The sequence below is a fragment of the Eptatretus burgeri genome, chromosome 13 (assembly GCF_056783735.1).
Source record: "Eptatretus burgeri isolate ZD-2024b chromosome 13, Ebu_testis_v1, whole genome shotgun sequence".
In the NCBI taxonomy this organism is placed as follows: Eukaryota; Metazoa; Chordata; class Myxini; order Myxiniformes; family Myxinidae; genus Eptatretus; species Eptatretus burgeri.
Genome location: NC_140973.1, coordinates 3,148,706 through 3,169,097, shown reverse-complemented (window position 1 = coordinate 3,169,097; position 20,392 = coordinate 3,148,706). Strand labels below are relative to the sequence as shown.

Here is a 20,392-nt window from a genome sequence, read left to right as displayed (position 1 = left end):
CCAATCAGAGGCTCCTGATACCACCAGCCTAGTTCTTGATGGGGCAGTCATTGTCCAGATGCTGAAGCCTGCGGTAGCCAAGAACTTTGATGACTATGCCCAGGATGTCTTCATACCATACCTGTCAACAAAGCTTCAGACTGTCACGCCTGGACCTGGTCTGGGACCGCTACGTTGCTGATTCACTGAAAGGCAGTGCAAGATCAAAGCGTGGAAAAGGAGTGCGTAGACGCGTGATCGGAGCAGCAGTTATACCTGGAAACTGGCAGAACTTCCTCCGAGTGGACACCAACAAGAGCGAGCTGTTCAAGTCCCTATCAGAAGCTATCTTCAGGTGGTTTGACCAGGATGACAAGCAGCTGGTTATCACTGATGGAGAGGCAGTCCTGAGCAAGCCACCGCTGCTAGACCTGGCCTTGCTCGCCCCATGCAGCCACGAAGAAGCTGACAGTCGAATGTTGTTGCATGCATCCCATGCAGCCAACCATGGTCACCATAAGATACTGATCAAGACAGTTGACAAAGATGTTGTGGTGTTGGCTGTGTCAGTGGCCCAGGGACTGCAACCAGAAGATAAACTGTGGCTAGCATTTGGCACTGGGAAGAGTTTTCGGTACCTGGCAGCCCACGAAATAGCAGCTGGCCTAGGACCAGAGAAGGCACAGGCACTCCCAATGTTTCACGCTCTGACTGGGTGTGACACTGTATCTAGCTTTGCTGGACATGGTAAGAAGACTGCTTGGACAATCTGGACCGTTCTGCCAGAACTTAGACGCACTGCTGAAGCTATCCTCTGCACCAAGTGGCATACCAGACGATGTCATGCACACCATAGAGAGGTTCGTCATATTGCTCTATGACAGAACCAGCACGTGCAACGACATTGACAAGGCCCGGAAGAAACTCTTCGTGAAGAAGAACAACGTGCAGCTAATCCCACCAACCAAGGCAGCTCTGGAGGAGCATGTGAAGAGGGCGGCCTACCAAGGAGACCATGTGTGGGGTCAAACACTGCTACCAACGCCAGAGCTGCCTCCTCCATCCAGCTGGGGCTGGGTCAAGAATGACGAGGGGGTGTATGAGCCACACTGGACGAAGCTACCCAAAGCAGCCCACACCTGCTATGAGCTAGTATCGTGCAAGTGCAAGAAGAGCTGTCTGAAGCGTTACAAGTGCTAAAAGGCCACACTTGAATGCACAGCTTTGTGTGTGTGTGAGGGAGAGTGCTCACAAAATTGAGAGAATATTAACAGAGCAGACTGTGTCACTGATTCAGAACATTTAAATCAGACATCTCTCGATCAATTTCAATGAGTGAGATGTCAGTATTCATATGAATGAGATGCAGCCCATGATTCGTTTGTAACCATGCTCAACAACCACTGACTTTACATAAGCGATGTTGGTATTCATATCAATCAGACGCAGCCCTTGATTTGTTTGCCACCATTCTCAACAACCAATTTCTATGAGTGAGATAGTCGTCCGGTACAACAAATAATTAGCAGCCATCGTGCAAAATGGCGGCTATCTTTAAACTTGAGGTGGCTACAGGCTATGTTTTTCTTAATTCAGCTTTTAATAAATGTTCAAACCAATGTTAGAGTGAAATTATAGTAACCGCTCGTGGCCATTTTGGAAAATGGCTGCCACAGCCATCAGAGGCTGAATTTGAGATGGCCCAATATCCAAATCTGTTGATAATATGATAGGCTACTAGTGTGCCAAATTTGGTGCTTTCCTCACAAAATGCACAATTGTTATGCTAAGTTGTCCCACTATAACGTTTAATTCTCCGTTGTCTTTCTTTCCTCCCTTAACGTCCTCAGTTCGTTTTGTAATTCCCTCTCTTTATTTTGGTGTTTTTGTAACTCAAAAGCTCGTTCCCATAATTCTTCGATTATCTCCACACCTCTTTCGCATGCTTCCTTCCTCAATTCGTCCATTCTCTTACCGTATCCCTTGCTCATCTCCACATCTTTCGCATGCTTCCTCCCTGAATTCGTCCATTCTCTTACCGTAATCCTCGGTAATTTCTCGTTGACGTGCCAGTTCATTTCCCCTGCACTCCGATTTCCGAAACTGTCCTGACTTTTCCAACAATTCTTCCCTCCTTCTCCTCAGATCTTTCTCTCCTATTATTATCTTCTGTTCTCGACTTTCTCTTCCCTGATTGCCTGTTCTTACCTCTTCCTTCAGTTGTTTCAATTCCAAATCGTGTTCCGGTTTTTCCTTTTCCAGCTTTATTTTCCATTCTTCTTCTAAGTTCTCCCTATCCCAGGAGTTACTAATTTGCTCTTCCTCCATTCTTTCGTTCAGTTCACTCTTCTCTTGTTCCAACTTATGGGTACTCCACTCTACTTTCCTCATTCCACCCTGTAGTTCCTCGAACTGTCTTGATTTTCCCAACAATTCTTCCTTCCTTTGCTCCTGATATTTCTCTCCTCTTTTTATCTTTTGTTCTAGGCTTTCTCTTATCTGATTGCCTGACCTTACCTCTTCCTTCAGATGTTTCAATTCCAAATAGTGTTCACATTTTTCCTTTTCCAGCTTTATTTTCCATTCTTCCTCCAAGCTCTTCCTATCCCGGGAGTTACTTATTTGCTCCTCCTCCTCTATTCTTTTGTTCATTTAACTGTTCTCATGTTCCAACAAACGGGTAAACCACTCTACTTTATTCTTTTCTCCACATAGTTCGTCGACTCTGTTGGCCAAGTCCTTTTCCAGCCACCGAATTCGTTCCTGTGCATCGGCCAATTGTTGTGATTCCCCGCGCACATAATTTTCCTGAACCTCGTCTGCGTGCCGTTGTGCCTCATCCAACTTAATCTGCAACTCCTCTATATACTTATCACCACACCTCCACTGCTCCAAGGCATCCGACAATCGTGTATGAATCTCGCCAATGTATGCGTTGGCATCCTGATTCCTCTGCCACGGCGCATACCGTGTCCACGTGGCCTGAACCGGTGTGCGGGAGCGCTCTCCTCGTTCTGCGCGGTTCGTTGCGCTATTATTAGCCCTTTCCCGCTTCATGTTGCGCCGAGGTGGAGCCGCGCCGCCATTTTGCGACTCCATTTTTCTTTATAATCTCGAACAATTATTTTTCTTGTTTGTTTGTTTTTTGCGCGCCTCTCGTAACCAATGCTCAAGGTGCGAACGACACCAGATGTTGCTGAATCGGTGTCCTGCAAATCTATTGAAGTGGAGGGATTCTCATCCCAATCCTGATTACCAATTGTTAAGGATTCGGCGGTGGCGGGAAATTCGGACGAGTGCGTCAATCACTGCCCGTAACCAGTTTGGGTTTTCGCACCCTCTCGACAGCCAAATGTTACATATTCGGGTCACTCAACCACCGCCATCTCCGGGGTTATAACGCCGGCTGGTTCAGCACAGGCCTCGGATCACGCGTCTCGAATCGCGATATCAACGTACACCTGGACCTTACCAGTTGGGGGGATAGACCCCGGTTACAGACTGGTTTTTCTCAGATACCGAGCGAATTCTTCCAGTCTGTAACCATTTTGGTTTTTATATCCAAATCAAGCGGATCGTTCCTCGGCGAAGCATGAATTAATTCAAAGCGGCAACTTCATACGAATCAGCCAGATTTATTGGGGACACATCGGGGAATACGACACAAGCAATGCATTCACGACAATGTTATAATTAATCTATAACCCGTTCTTAACTAGGGCGCTACGGATTACGGGTTTTGAAGGGGACCCTAACGAGATAAACATTAAACAACATGCAGACAAGACATGGACAGCATGCAGACAAGATACAGAGTACTTGCTGATGTTTCATGGACGAGAGGAAAGTGTCAAAGGCCCGAATGTGGCTCGTGGCAAGCTGATGTCCACGGATTCGAGCACCCAAGCTCAAACACGCCGCGTGACAAAATAGCGCTCGTCCATGTGTCGCAGCCCTCACGCACGCATCCTCGACGCGTTCTGACCCCGCGAGGTCGACTGCACCAGAGCGAAAGATCCACGGTGGTATGCTCCAGCTGGCTTTTCACAAGGTCCAGCATACAAGACCAGGCCTGGCCTGTTCACCAGATCAGGCCAAATCGAGGTGTTGGGCTCCGGCAGGCAGATCGACAAACGTGTCGAGGACCTCCTCATGAAAGTCGATCGCTGACTCGACGTGCAGGCAGCCTCTCCCACTGCTAAAATGGCAGACTCGACGTGCAGGCAGCCTCTCTTACTGCCAAAATGGCAGACTCGGCGTGCTCAGTTTCCCCCTCGCCTCTCGGCCAACTGCAGTTTCACCTACTCTTTCTCGGCGCTCGTCGCCTCTCTGTTTCACTTTCTGCCGATCGCAGACTGACCTCGGTGCTCTCAGTTCCACCTTCTGCCAATCGCAGACTGACCTCGGTGCTCTCAATTCCACCTTCTCTTCCCGGCGCACGCTCGCCTCCAAGCCGACTGGCACCTCCCTTCAGTTTCACTTCCTTCTCTAGGCCACTCCCCCTCAGAGTGCTGAGCGGGGACTATTGTCCAGAGAGAGGAAGGAAGAAGGAGAACCTCTCGGTCCACCACCAATGTACGAACAATGAACAGACTCTTACACCTCCTGACACACATGAAGCATCCATTTACCGAACAACCTGGCTAAACATGCATTTAATGGGGGACCTGGGCTAATCCTATATTTAATAACACACTAAGGGCCATTTCAGCAACACTATATATGTATATATATATATATATATATATATATATATATATATATATATATATATATATATATATATATATGTATAAGCTGGGTCACCTGATCATGAAGGTCGGGTTATTTCGACTTCAGTAAACCATCAAGAAGATTGATGTTTACTGTAGCAAAAATTAACCCGAGTGTACACCATGGCAATGTTGGACCAAATGGCCTCATTTCCTTGATTGAGGTCAGTTTCTTGATTTTCAGACGTACGAGCACAATACCAGCAGGGTGATTGAATCACACCACACACACACACACACACACACACACACACACACACACACACACACACACACACACACACACACACACACACGCACGCACGCACGCACGCACGCACGCACGCACGCACGCACACACACTTGCATTTTTACTGTGAGTAAAAACTTACACATGCAATTATTATTCTGACAACTCAATAAAAAAGCCTCAGCCGTCCACTCCCAACTCTGTCCTATCTTTGCTCCAACCCCAAACCTCAACATCCTACTTCTAAAGCTGTCCCATCTTTACTGTCACCCTCCTCACATTCATAAAAGCAAATTGGCATTCCCACGTTGAATGAGGAAAGGAGAGACTTCGAAAATGGAATCTTATAAAACGAGGAAAGAGTTAGAAAAAGGATTCTTCCAATTAGAGTTTTTCGACAGGCACACAGAGACCTTTACGATGATCAATAAATATGACAATCGTCGCACCTTATCTACAGCACAATGGTTCCATTATGAAAGGACACTCTTTCAAACTACTGCAACTGAGAGCCAATAAGAATGTCTGGAAGAGGTTCTTTACACTAGGGATTATAAACTTGCGGAATATCCACAAAGTAGCTACATTAGAAGCAGATAATGTGCTGTAAATGAAAGGCGATTGGATGTGAGTTGGCACAATGCAGAGTTAAAGTTCTTGGATGGAGTTTCTCCCTTTGAACGTGCACACCTGTGGAAACAATGCATCACTGAATAGACCTGCGTCTGGATACCATAAATAAAACTTAAATAAACCAAAACATTCCCTTTTAATTACACTTACGGTTTATAAGTTCATTTAAAAAAATCTTCTGATGAGTCAGAGAGGTGGTTGTAAGGAGGTTGCCATTGGGCAACCATTGGGTGGTTGGGGGGGGGGTGGGGGGAGGTGGAGGTAAAAATCGGCACAATGTTGTTTTTTTTCTGGAAAACTCATGTTTTTGGTGATGTTAATCAATATGTTATGAATACTATACTGAGTGTGTGAGGTAGGGGATATATTGAAGATAAGTAAGAATGGAGGATAGAAGAGAAAATGGGGGTGAAGACAAATTATACTGCTTTGCATATATGTAATATTAGCAAATAATACCACCCATCGCTTCGCTGACGGGAATACTAAGAGGGGAGAGAAAAAGAGGGGGCAGAGGGAGAAAGGGATGGGGGAGAGAGAGAGGGGAGTAGGGGAGAATGAAGAGGTTGAGGGGGGAGGGAAGGCAGCGTGAGGTGAGAGGAAGGGCAGGCAAATGTGCGGTGGAGCATTAATTACGATTCATACTGTCTCTCCAAAATGTTTCTGCATATAATAACTGAATATGGAAACAAAAGAATGTCTGAAATACATTTTCTACCTGTCATACCATAACTACCGCCCGGAGGCAAACACCGCCCGGACGAGTCCAGAGATGAACGCAGTGCAGAAACAAACACTGCCCAGGGATAAACACAGCCCGGACACGTCCAGAGATAAACACAGCCCGGACACGTCCAGAGATAAACACAGTCCGGAGAAAAGCACTGCCAGAACACGTCCGGAGACAAACACCATCCGAAGATAAACACCACCCAGACATGTCCGGAGATGAACGCAGTGCGGAAACAAACACTGCCCAGAGATAAACACAGCCCGGACACGTCCAGAGATAAACACAGTCTGGAGAAAACACTGCCAGAACACGTCCGAAGATAAATGCCGTCCAGAAACAAACACCGCCAGGACATGTCCGGAGTTAAACACCATTCGGAGACAAACACCACCCGGACACGTCCGGAGACAAATTCCCATCTGGACATAAATACCGCACGGACACATCCGGAGACAAACTCCTGTCCGGACATAAACACCGCCCGGAGGTAAATACCACCCAGGCACATCTGGAGAGAAACACCGTCCTGAGATAAACAACACCCAGACATGTCCGGAGACAAATTCCATCAAGAGAGAAATGCCACCCAGCCATACACACCATCTCGACATGTCCAGACACATCTGGAGACAAACAAACACTGCCCAGGACTGGTCTGGAGACAAAGAAACATCGCCCGGATAGGTCCCGAGATGAACACCGTCCAGAGATAAACAATGTCCGAACACTACTGGAGACAAACTCTATCTGGATACAAACACCATCTGGACATAATTACCACCCGGACATGTCCGAAGACAGAGAGACAAAGAGAGATGTGCGGGAGGGTGATGTACTATATTAGGAGGGGGTGGAGTGAGGATGGGACAGAGAAGAGAGAATAAAAGAGGAGAAGAGAGAAGAAAAGAGAAGAGAGAAGAGAGAGGACTTTATATTACAGGCCTTAATTTCACTGAAAATGCATTTTCATCTAAAAACGATAATTTTCTTCTTGTGTTTTTTTTTTGCAAATGAAACCGACACCATCTTAGTGACCCTGAGAAATGAAATCAGATATCGAATTAGAGTTAAGATATAGCCATGAGAGTCTAAGAAAGTGTGAGCCTCACAAAAGAGGCTCTGCGGAGTGAACAAAATGGTGGCAATGTGATTTTGAAGCCCCTCCCCGAATGGGGAAGACACTCCTTGAACTGAGAAGCCCCTCCCCCAAATGGATGGGCAGATAGACTGGTGGGGTTCAGGTGGGGGATGGGTGGCAGACAGGAGAGGGGAGAGAGAGAGGAATGGGAGAGAGAGAGAGGGAGAAGGGTGTGAGAGAGTGGGAGAGGGCCCCGGACAACACCCCGAGACGTCCGTGGCGGGTGGACGGGGAGGGGCTTTGGGAGGAGGTAAGCATAAGTGAAGGGGAAAGGAAGGAAGGGCATTTTCATTCAATTGTCGAAAAAGCCACCCCAGTATTTGTGCCTTTATTTCATTTTCACACATGTGATACGCTCTTCACTTGAGCCAAATTAGGCGAATTGATCCTTTCAGCAGTTCCAACTGCCAAAAAAGCATTCATTTCTACAATTTGCACATTAGTTGACACCCCTTCCTCTCCTTGACCTCCTGAGAGTTGCATGGTGGTGGAGGGGGTTTGGGAGGAGGATAGCATGAAGGGAGGAGAAGGGAAATCAGCGTGAGGGGAGGGGAAGGGCAGGCAGCATGAGGGGAGGGGAAGGGCAGGCAGCATGAGGGGAGGGGAAGGAAAGGCAGCATGAGGGGAGGGGAAGGGAAGGCAGCATATGGGGAGGGGGAGGGAAGGCAGCATAAGGGGAGGGGAAGGGAAGGCAGCATAAGGGGGAAGGAAGGCAGCATGAAGGGCAGCCTTTTTAAATTTAAAAATAAACCATCAGTCCTAAACAGCACTACCTTACTACCTTGGAGTTCCCTTAGTTACTACCTTGGAGTTCCCCATAAGGGGGAGGGAAGGCAGGTGAGGGGAGGGGAAGGGAAAGCAGTGTGAGGGGAGGGGAAGGGAAATCAGCATAAGGGAAGGGGAAAGGAAGGCAGCATGAAGGGAGGGGAGGGGAAAGCAGCATGAAGGGAGGGGAGGGGAAGGCAGCATGAGGGGAAGGGAAGGCAGCATGAGGGGAGGGTGAGAGAAGGCAGTATACCAGGTTATTACCGGGGCGATAAAACATGCCCAACCAGCAACGTTTTCTTTTTAACCACTGTGTTCCATTTAAAACTGGGTGGGAGCAATTATAAATTAAAACCCATGCCATCTACCTGGCGAAGGCCTGCCTTCATGCATGCATGCTCGCACATGCAGCGAGGTTTGCTCACTCCAAATCGGATTCGTACATGCTACACTCTGGGGTTGCCTTTTTAAATTCAAAAATAAACCATTAGTCCTTAACAGCACTACCTTACTACCTTGGAGTTCCCTTAGTGTGCATTGAAAGTGTCAGGTCGCTAAGTTTATTGGTTTTGGAGTTATGGAAGAGACACACACACACTGACATTTATTAGTATACAGTTGATGTACGGCATTCATAGTTTCCTCTTTTTGAGCTCAAGACATGCATTTCAGAAGCAGATGTTGATATTCCTTGCCAGAACTTTGTTTTTAAGTTATTAAACACAATAGAGATATATTAAGGTGAACTTTCTTCATTGGTTTGGTTCACTCACTCGATTGGAGTCTTGTGAAAATCAGAAACTGAGGCCCATTCGATATTGGTTATTTGTATCATATCAAGGAACATAAGGTGATATACAACCAGAAAATGTTTTCTCTCAAACAAACACGTCATGGTACTGTAAAAACAAAACAACCTCATAATGTTGATGCGTAAGCTCAAAGGTTGGAAAATTATTACCTGAGTGTGAGCAAAGTCTGATTCTGATATCTGCTTCAAGATCACTTGGTTTCTGCTTCTGAGAATCGGACACATTGTGGTTTCCATTCCATTACAAAGCATAGAATCCCTTTTTTTTCTCCGGTGCTGTTACCAAGAACACACGCTGGTGACGAGGACAGCATAAAGGAGGCACAGAGGCTGTGCACGTGTTTCATCGAAGAGGACGAGGACAACGACATTGAAGAACTGCAATGGCGAACACAGGATGCCAAGTATTTGCCTTCGTTCTTTGCTTCATTGCCCTCGTTGGCTACTCGGTGTGCATCGGCTCCAATCAGTGGAAGATCACAAACCGAGGAAAAGCCGTTGTAGTGGCGACGGTTTTATACCAGGGCTTGTGGAAGAGCTGTGCTGGAGATACTTTGGGTTCCCAGCAATGCCGGTCATACTACACGGTGCTACAACTTCCTCCGTACATGCGAGCCTCTCAAGCAATGATGATCATCGGTATGATCCTGGCTTTGATGGGCATACTTTTGTCCCTCTTTGGGATGAAATGTTCCCGTATTGGAGACGACGATCCAGCGATTAAAGGCCGAATCATTGCAGTTGGTGGGATTATGAACATTCTTGCCAGCTTCTCTGTCATTACCGTGATTTCTTACTTTGCCTGGCAAGTAACGGTGGACTTCTACAATCCAGCTGTGAAAATAAAGTATGACTATGGTTTAGCACTATACGTTGGCTGGGGCGCGTGTGTGTTGTCGCTACTCGGGGGGTCCATGATGTGTTTTGGATGCATGGATGAGATAAGAGGAAGAAAATCCTTCGAAGAACACCTTGTGCCGAAACAGTCATTCAGAGCACCATACTCAGAGAGTTCTGTTCCCATGATGCATCAGGGTTTGTCCGGCAAGCCGCATAAGGATTCTACGTTCTCTCTACCCTTGGGAACTGAAAGCCACAAGGTTTCCGAATATTCACCTCCGATGAATAAGTCCTCCGTATTCTCAAAGGCTGCAGAAAATAGGCGGCAGACCCTTCAGAAGGAGGCAGTAATGACGCACGACACTGGTATGAATTATGCTCTGGCCAATCAACAAACGGAGTCCAATATTCTCTCTGAGACTGCAGTTGCCTCCAAAGATGCTACAATGGATGACGTAACATCAAATACAACGCAACAGCCACTGAAGATGCTTGACCGAAGCCAGAGCCTTGGAATGCAGAGTTACAACCACAATGCATATGTGTGAGCTATGTTGGACTAACTTTCAGCCCCACTGATCAGTCATCCCCCATGACTAACAATCATACTCTACTTCTCACACGATGGAGGAGAGAAAAAGGAAAGGAGGTTGTGAGGAGAGTGCTGTAAAGAGAGGGTAGGGAAGATGAGTTTTAAGAACATACAAGGATGTGGGAGGGGGAGGGGGGGAGGTTGAGAATGAACTGGAGGAGGTGGGTGGGTCAACAAATTCCGCAATTTTTACAAATGTAGCATATAGATAACCCTGTGTAAGACTTAACACAATGCTTTTAGTTGTAAGTTAATTTTTGTATGCCATTGCATTTTCCTTGTTCAATGTGAAAAAAAAAAATCACATGTTGCTGCTTTCGAGGTGTTTGGTTAAAGTGAATTATTTAAATTATGATGGTAAGATCATTCAATTTTTTAGGTTTGAATGTTTGTCTTATGTACCCCCTCCCACCCCCACCTCCACAATTTCCCAAAAATCCAATTAATTGTATATTTCCCTGTGAACTCATCCCACTATCTTCATATCTCTCTTAAAAGGGCCATCCATTTATTAAAGTTAGTGAATATAACGGTGGAATTTTGAGCCTCCCCTGAGCACCCCCGCCAACCCATATGAGCCTCGCTCCTGAAAAGAAAAAGAAAAACTTATCTCTCCTCACTCACCCTCTCCCCCACCACCGATTCCTCCCAGTGTCCTCTCCTTGAATTTCTCATTTCTCTCTCCTATCATCCTCCCTTCTCAATCTCACAATAGAATCATCCCACCAAGCCCCCCCCCCCCCCAGTCCCCACCTGCATACATAAATTGGAGTGACAAGTTAATTTTTCCTTGGTTGAGATGACTAAAAGTAGATTATAGAGCTTACTGTTGCCTTTTACATTCAAAATGATGGCGTTAATCATGGTGTGTGTGTGTGTGTGTGTGTGTGTGTGTGTGTGTGTGTGTGTGTGTGTGTGTGTGTGTGTGTGTGTGTGTGTGTGTGTGTGTGTGTGTGTGTGTGTGTGTGTGTGTGTGTGTTCCTTAAATCGTGGATTAACGACAATTTAACACACCGTTTGTGATTTCACAATCAATCAAAGTGCTCTTAGAGTAGAAGATGCATGGAATGTCAATAAAGATGTGCACTTAGACAAGGAAACAATTATTGGACTGATGCGACGTCGTCAAGAGCAGAGTCTGCACTTTAAACAACTCTTATTCATTATTTCATAAATTTCAAATCAATCATGTATTGACTGGAAAATTAAAGTGAAAGCAGAAAAAAAAAAAAACTAAACTTGTTGCTCATGTGAATATGACAAAAAAAAATAAAACCCAACAACAAACAATAATTGTGATTGTTTATGTGAGTTCACCAAAGAGACAGAGAACAAGAATAAGTGGTGAGAACGTTTCCATAGAAGAGAATGGACACTGGAGAGATCACTAATCCCTGCAATAGTGCCAAAGCATTCATAGTTCAAGACAGGAATGGATAATAGGACCAAGGTATTGGCACACAATGGCCTACTCTTCTCAAAAGGTACCGCAGTATATTTTACATCTCCGAGTCAATGCTAGCAGATAGGATAGCGGGATTAATGTCCTCCGCAAGGGTCGGCACGTCCGTCGATGGAGTGGCCTGCCTGTGGAACACCAGGGATTGTATTTTCTAGTCGGGTTTCCAGTCGACCATAAACTGACCGTTTATAGTCGAGCCGGGAATCGAACCCAGACTAAAGAGCTTAAGCGTTCCAGATGAAGAAGTATTAATGAATTATCATCAGATTCCATGAATGATACAATGCAATTATAAACAATGTTATGATTGTGATGGTAGATTACAGTGCTTTGAATCACAGACGTTGAATAGTGCAGGTGGGGTGCAGGTGGGGTGCAGGTGGGATGCAATGGGATGGTGCGACATGAAGAGCTTGCTAAATGGTTGTCTGCATCAACTTTTGAATTATCGTTACTCAATACATTTCATTAAAGGTACAAAGATTAGAAAGGGATTTCGAGTCTGCAGTGAGCTCGAGTTTTAATTGGTTTTCGACACACCTAATGGGTGCACAAAAGGTTCCACCAGATCATCAGGATTACATTCGTTTTCTACAAGCCTTTGTCATCCTTCCAAGAGTAAATTCTTCAAAATTATGATCTCACCTGGATATGCAAACAAATTAATTACAGCGATAATGGAATAACATTGTCGTAAGGAATTCATCATTTGTGTGTCCCGTGTGTTAAAGCACCGCGGTGTACTGGAATGAATGCATGGTGTTGGCTTAATGGTTCGGGTGGTGGGCTTGGGATCTGAGGGTCCTGAGTTCAAATCCCACTCAGCTGTTGAATTAATACCAGATGGGGTTGACTCTGCCTGTCATCCTTCCGAGGTCAGTAAAATGAGTGCCAGCTTGCTGGTATACTGTGTCGGAGTGGCGACCCGTCCAGGATTATGCCCAATAGACAAGGAGACTGCTTAGGCAGCACCAACGTTCTGCACAGAGTATGGTCCTGATGGATGGATGGTGTACTGGAATGAAACTGTCGAGGAATTTAAGAGGTTTCATCTCACTTCCTATCTATCTATTTATCTTGGGATATTGGTGACGTCACAGCAGGACTTTTGCATTTCCTTTTCATTCATTGATGTTCGTAACGTTATCGGCGATCTGCTTCGCACCATCACCTTTGCTGGACCTCCGATATATAATGATGACCTCGAACCATTCCTTCCGCGAGACCTTCCTCGGTCATTTCCATGTTTATGCCTGGTATGACCAAAGTAAATGAGTTTACACCTGTTTGTTTGTGACAACCAGGTCTACTTCTCGGCATTGGTGCGTCAAACAAAAGCATTTGTTTTCTTAACAAAAAACACCTTTGAGGACAGCAAATATCAAAGTAATAGTTTTTTTTCCATGCACAGTACCACTGCAGGGTGATGGCAGAGCAAGATGACAGAAGCTGCAAGTGTTCCAACTGATAAAGGAAGGCAGCTCAAAGAGAATTGGACAAACATGATGAGAGAATAGCGCGTCGAAGAAAGCGGGATGGCAAGAGTATAAGAGGCCAAGCGTAGGAGTGAGGTGAAACGAGATGTAAGGAAGACTCATTTGTGCAAAGAAAGGTGATTCCACAGGTGATAAAAGAGAGGGACGTAAGAGTGCAAGTGAGCAGAGAGCCTTGACTTTTCAAGGTTAACAAGGAGGGGGTTAACGGATAAACACATCTTTCCTAATAAGGTTGGAGAGATGGGGATCTGAAAAGGGCAGGGAGAGAGAGCAAGATCAGATGATAGAAGATGATAGAAATCTCGGGTGCTTCCGACTCTTGGTGTGAGATGCTAAGATTTTCAGAATTTTCAGCGGAGTGGTAAAGGCAGTTTCCAAGGATTCAGGTGTTGTTAATGTGAACAAAAAATAACAGTAGACGCAGGAATACTGCTGTTGCTTGCGAGTTTGAAGAATGGCTGCAAGCTGGGCACAGGTAGAGAGCTCAGCAAGCAGAATTGGATTGGAGACGCTGTCAAAACCCACCAAAATGTTTTGGGAAACCACTCTGACCTCCTGTTTGAGGCTCAAGGCCTCCATAGATATCTAAAAGAGGAGTAGGTGAATATTAGAGTACAGCGTGATCAGAACAAAATCACAACTGGGGGATCAGTGATTAAACCATTTTGTGAAGACAGCACAACGTGATGTGAGTAACAGTTATGGATTCCATGACATTGTTTACGAATGGAAGCAGGCTAATTGCCCTCCAGTTGATAGGATTGGACTTCGCACCCATGAGTTGAATAGGGATGACGTCGGCCACCTACAACTGCATGGGAGGCAGGCCATTGTGAAGAAGACGTGTAGAGCAGGTGTCGTTCTAACAGCAAGATTTGAAAACTCAGACAAGTATGTCATTCGGGTCAGTTAGCAGAAGCAGTGAAAATGGCATTGTTAGTTGTTACCAAATTATATTGATGGTGTAAAGGGAAGCGACACCATTACACAGGCAGCTTCAGTGGTGTACAAATGTATCGTTGTTTATGCTTTTCACAGCTAGATAAAGGTGGTAAAAGCTGATAGATGACATTTTCCAGTGTATGTCCTTGACACAAGCTTTCTGTACATTTCCACCACCCTCCCTCCCCCTCTCAACCCCCCGCCCCTCCCCCCACCTCCACCTCCATCCAATCCCATTGTCTTTATTTAAAACCACCTTTCAGATAGGCAATCATTGAACACAATGTCAGGAGGAGGTTGTCTACAACTTGTCTTGAGTAATTTAACCCTTACACAACATACAATCTGGAACATGAGAAATTCGCCATCTAACATTGCAGAAAATTTTGAGAATGATTTATGAGTAAACAATGACGATTTAGTGCACGTCACAAAAGGGCTACGGAAACTGCCATGACTATGTGAGAGGTGCGGAAAAGCATTGAAAATGAAATTTCAAATGTCCAGCTTGATAACAACACACAAGTATGGAAGTGCCAGCATGAGATAATTATCACCCGTGGGATGAAAACAAATGAGCAGGATAATGGAGCTGCAGGAGACGGGACTCCATGCAGGATGTTACAATGTGCACGCAAGGGATACAATGTAGGATACAATGTAGGGAGAGTAGTTGGAATCAGTGAATATGTGAAGGTGTCTACACTGGACATAGAAGCTGATACATATGTTGTACCTGATCATTCAGGGCTTCCCCTGTTGTAGTACAAAACAATATGACGGCAAAACAGTACAAAATGGTGTATTATAATGAGTAGAGGTGAGGCATAAACAAGGTGTCGTGCAAGGAGGGAGGTTACCGCATAAGACAACAGGAATGGAATGCTCGCTCCATCTCAAACCCCCCTTATAGACATGTACATGTTGCACGTTGGCAAACATGATTATTTACGAGGATATATAATGAAACTTACTCACAAGAGGAGGTAATTCGGCCCAAAATGCCTCCTCTTGTGAGGAAGTTTTACATTATATCCTTGTCATCCAAGTATTGTACTCAACCTATTCTTCCATGATCTACCTTGACATCTATATCCCTGTATGAACTTAAATATCCACTTTAATTTCAAGAAAAGGAATTAAAGGAGGGCATGGTCAGCAATGCCGGTTCTTTTTCGGAGATTTTGTAGAATATTCAGATGTCTGTGTGGGATCTATATCCTAAATGCAGATAGGACAGCCAGCTTTTGTCTCAATCCAATGGTTGGCCTGCTCCAAGATGCAACATCCCATTTTATATCCAACATGGTGGAGTTTTGAGTCCACCCCATGCATGCGTGTTTTGAGCCCTGTTTTTGTCTGTTGAGTCCTGATCTGTTCAGTGCACTAGCTCTTCCACGAGCCTCGACTATGTATACAAAAATAAAATTAATGGGGAAGGGTCAAGCCCAAAACCAAGCGGGTCCCATAGAGACGGCCGGCCAACCTAACCTATCGTGACACCCCGCAGGCATTTCATGTTAAAAACTGGTATGGGGTGCCAAAAGGTAGAAAATATCTCTGTTGTTGAGAATTTGCCCCATACCAAGCGCAACCAAATTGATTTTCTCAAAAAATCACGAAATAGAAGCGTCCCTCGCGCGCGCCGTGGCCACGTCCACGGTGCTCCACTCAGTCCACTAATCGCTCTTGCGGAGGAAGTAGCCAGCGCAACATGGCGCTGAACAGTTGAGCTTTCAACACGTCTTTTGGGTTGTTTTGCTTTCATTTTGTGTGAAATCTACGACAATTGCATTGTTAAATTTGGGGCAATGGATGAAATGAAAGCTATAGGAATGATAGGTTCGCAAAAACGCAAAAAAGAGCCAGAACTCACGTCCACATGTCTGTTCTGTTTGAAATCAAAAAACTGCAAGGAAGTAACACGCCAACCATCGGACGATGGTAAGAATAGGGTGATCAAGGTCCTCGCTGAAAGCAATCGCCTCGGAGAGGAATCTGATCGATTGAAGAGGCTGAACGATATTTCAATACGGGAATCGCCGTTGATGTGGCACAGCTCGTGTTACTGTGATTTCAGGGCTGAAAGTCGATTGAAGAGTCTCAGATCGAAACCACTGTGCGAAGGAGCTGCAACTGGCGGTGGCAGGGATAGCATGGATTTGGAGGCACGGTCATCACGTGGAAAACATGAAAAAGTAGACTGGGCAAAATGTATATTTTGCCAAGACGAAAGGAAGGGAAAACCGGGTAAGAAAGTTTGCAAGAGTCAAACTGAATTACATGATATCCGGACAATGCATTTTTCCCGTAAGATACTGGAACTTTCTAACGTAGACACGGCGCTGCGGATTCGTCTGGCAGGCACAGTAGATCTGATTGCTGCTGAAGGCAAATATCATCTCTCATGCTTGATCAAATTTGAGAGAGAAGCAGAGAAACAAAGACTGGATGTTGGACAAGGTGAAGATAAGGAGCTGACGACCCTATCTAACATTCTGAATGACGGGCTTTCACGTGGTTATGTATACGATATGGGGGAGGTTTGGAAGCAATTCAGGATTTATGTGAAGCGAAAGGACAGGAAATACCTCGGAGCTATTTGTCACGAAGGAAAACTTTCACTGACGCGGTGTCTCAGAGACTCGGGAGTAGAGCTGGCTTCATTAGACCCCTCAATCGTACAGCCTCGTTGCTCTTGTATCCCAGTGAAAGGAATGAATGTGTCATTTCAACATCTCTGTCAGGAATGCACAGGGATGAAGATTCAGAAGATTCTGATGATGGTAATGACTTTTCGATGATGGCCAGCAATCCACTGCAGGAAATAGTACATTCTGCTCTCCAATTGCGCAACGATCTCAATAGCCGCCCTGGTCACGAATTAGGATGGCGAGGAATCGACCAAGGCCATGTGAATGAGATCATCCCCCGATCGTTGCACATATTTCTCGGAGTCCTTTTCGCCGATGCGATCAAGGATAATACTGAAGCTGCTGATACATGTGCAGAGCTCAACCACTTAGTCTGTGATATTGCACAGGACATCATCTTTCGCCTTTCCCAGGAGCGCAAGCTGACACCCAAACACATTGGATTAGGGATTACAATACATCAACTGACGCGATCCGAGACCTTGGTGGATCTATTGCATGCAAGTGGTCACTGTATCAGCATCGACACAATCCGGCGCATTGACACGTCCATCGCAAATGATATTCTTGACAGGGCCGACGCAAACGACGGAGTCTTTATCCCCAAGGTAATCAGCCCATTCGAGACCTCAGGGCTGGTCCTCAGTTCATGTGACAATATTGACGTACTTGAGGAAACAATTGACGGCAACAACACTACACATTATACACAGATGGCAGTGTGGCAGCGAGATGACGGAACTGTTTATCACAGAGATGAACGTCGGCATATCGGTCGTACTAAAGCTCTCAGCCAGGAACTAATCGGCAAGATGCACATATTAGAATATGCGAAACCTCGCTCTGGTATTCGTCCATCCCCCACTTTTCCTGATGGTGCTGCCATCAACGTAGAGTCGTGGTTCCAAGAGTCTGGCAATGCAAATAACAGCAAGTCCAACGACTTGGCATGGACATTATCAAGAATATTACATGGTGGTGAGTCACAATCTGTGCCACCATGGGCGACATTTAACAGTCTGGCGACGAACGGGACCCCACCTGTCACCAATGTAGGTATGCTCCCAATTCTGAAGGCACCGGCAGACCATAATGACACAATGACAACTGTGATGACCAAGTTCATGAATATAAGTGAAAAGGTGGGACAGACACACATGGTCATTTTTGCTGACCAACCTCTCTACAGTGGGATGAAAGAACTCATATGGAACGATCCCGCCAAATACAGCAATGTTATATGCCTCCTTGGTCACCTCCACATTCTCTTCAATTACCTCAAAGCTATTGGACAGCATTATGAGAGCGCAGGGCTGGAGGATATCTGGATCGAGGCGGGATTATTCGCTCCTAATACTATATCAAGCGTACTTGGTGGAAAAGCATACTACCGAGGAGTATATGGACATATTTGTATGTACGAAGCATTGTGTCGCATCCGATGGACCAAATTCATGGAGTGGCTCGAGCAAAGTCATGATATTGCAACAATCGCTTTGATCGACACTATCAAGACATGCGCTGAGGAAGTTAGGAACAAATGTCGCAGTGCAGATGGTCGTCTCTGCAAATCGGATGCACTGAGCCATGCCATCTGTGCTTTGAGACAAACCATCGAAAGACCAGACGTATTGACGAAATTGGACGAATTTGACCGATGCCGCACAACTGATCACAATTTTTAATTCTGGACAAATTACATCAAAATGGTCAGCACATTTTTGGAATTCATCCGTGCGAATAGAGAGGCAGATTGGCAGGCGCACCTAAAATCGTTCGCACAGATGTTACCGTGGCTATGTGCGTATGACCACACAAATTATGCGAGATGGGGACCGGTGTATCTCTCCGACATGAAAATGTTGGAGAATACAGCGCCTGATGTACACAGTACATTTCTCACCGGGAACTTTGTGGTACAACGCAGAAAACGTCCGTTCGGCTCTGTGCCAGTCGATCAAGCTACAGAATGGATCAACCGCATGTGCAAAATATCGAATGGCATAATCGGAATCACCAGGAATGATACTTAATGCAAGGGATCGATTCTGCCCCGAAATTGCCCGAGATACCAAACGGCTCCTAAAACTGATCGATGACGAGATCGTAGAAGAGGCGATATCTACGAGAAAGGAGGCTATGCCTTGATGTCTAAGGCATGATGAAGGCAATGTTCAAAATCTGATGGACCAGTTTGAGCGATTCCGTATTTTCCAAGCAGCAGATACACTTCCACCGGCACAATCACCAGAGCTGGTGGAGGAATCGCAAGAACCTCCACTTGTATCTTTGACAACAAACGATCTCGCCACGATGGGAATACAAACTTCCTTGTTGTCAGCCTATGAGCGAGGTCTTCGAAGGTTACAAAGTTTTGTGGATGAGAGGCTGGCAACTCGAGAGACGGGTTTCTTCGATACGGCGTCGAGGATCAATTCCAAATCCTTTGCTCATCTCTACAAAAGCACAGCTCTGGCCTCAACAGCCGAGAAGAAATTCATCAAGGCAGACACAAAACTCATACAGAGGTTGTTCAATGCAACCAGAGCTGGACGATGTGTCGATATGTCCAGGATTCTTCAGCATGAACTTTCGTCGCTTCCATCGTCGCTAATCAAGAGAAACGGACAGATGAATCAGACAAACAAGGCTGATATGCTTCATATCCTGACAAACGACGTGGATATTGAAACACCAGCGAATATTCCATCCCTGCAGGAGCCGTCAGCTGTCATCATCGATGGTCACGCCATGATCCAAGCGATGGGGAAGCCGTCTCATTGTCGCACGTTTGCTGACCTTGGTCGTACATATCACGAGAGGATTGTAAAGCTATTTCACCAGTCATTCACTCGCATCGACATCGTCTGCGATCGGTACATCGGAACAGGGTCAATAAAATCGGCAACGAGATCAAAGCGTGGGCAGAAGAAGCGACCAATGCGAAAAATCATTGATCGAGGAGACGCACCACTGCCAGAGGTATGGGACAGATTCATAGCCATGGACCAGAACAAAGCTGACCTCGCTAAATTCGTCGCTGAGTTCCTCATTTCGACCGATCGGAATTACCCACAGTCTTGCGAGCTGATTGTAGGGGGAGGTTTCGCTGAACCGGAGATGGCGAAGTCAACTACACGTGACCAAATTACTGATTTGGCCGCGAACCGTGAAAAGGCCGATACGTGCATGGTCGCACATGCAGCACATACCGTCAGGAAAAATACAAGAGAGTGGTCGTGGAGAGCAAGGATGAAAGAAAAGATGAAATCCCACTGTGGATGAAAAGTGGGACTAGCAAAAAACGTGTCTACTACCAAATTGCACCAATTGTACAAAAGCTATC

The 20,392-nt window shown here is 45.7% G+C and overlaps 1 protein-coding gene and 1 pseudogene across 6 annotated transcripts in view; one reads left to right on the top strand and one right to left on the bottom strand.

Annotated features, from left to right (window-relative positions):
* Positions 1-20,392, bottom strand: part of GABBR2 (gamma-aminobutyric acid type B receptor subunit 2) — a 565,977-nt gene that overhangs the window by 288,657 nt on the left and 256,928 nt on the right. The gene's annotated exons all lie outside the window — the stretch shown is intronic.
* On the top strand, positions 9,226-11,480 carry LOC147013685 (claudin-19 pseudogene; annotated as a pseudogene).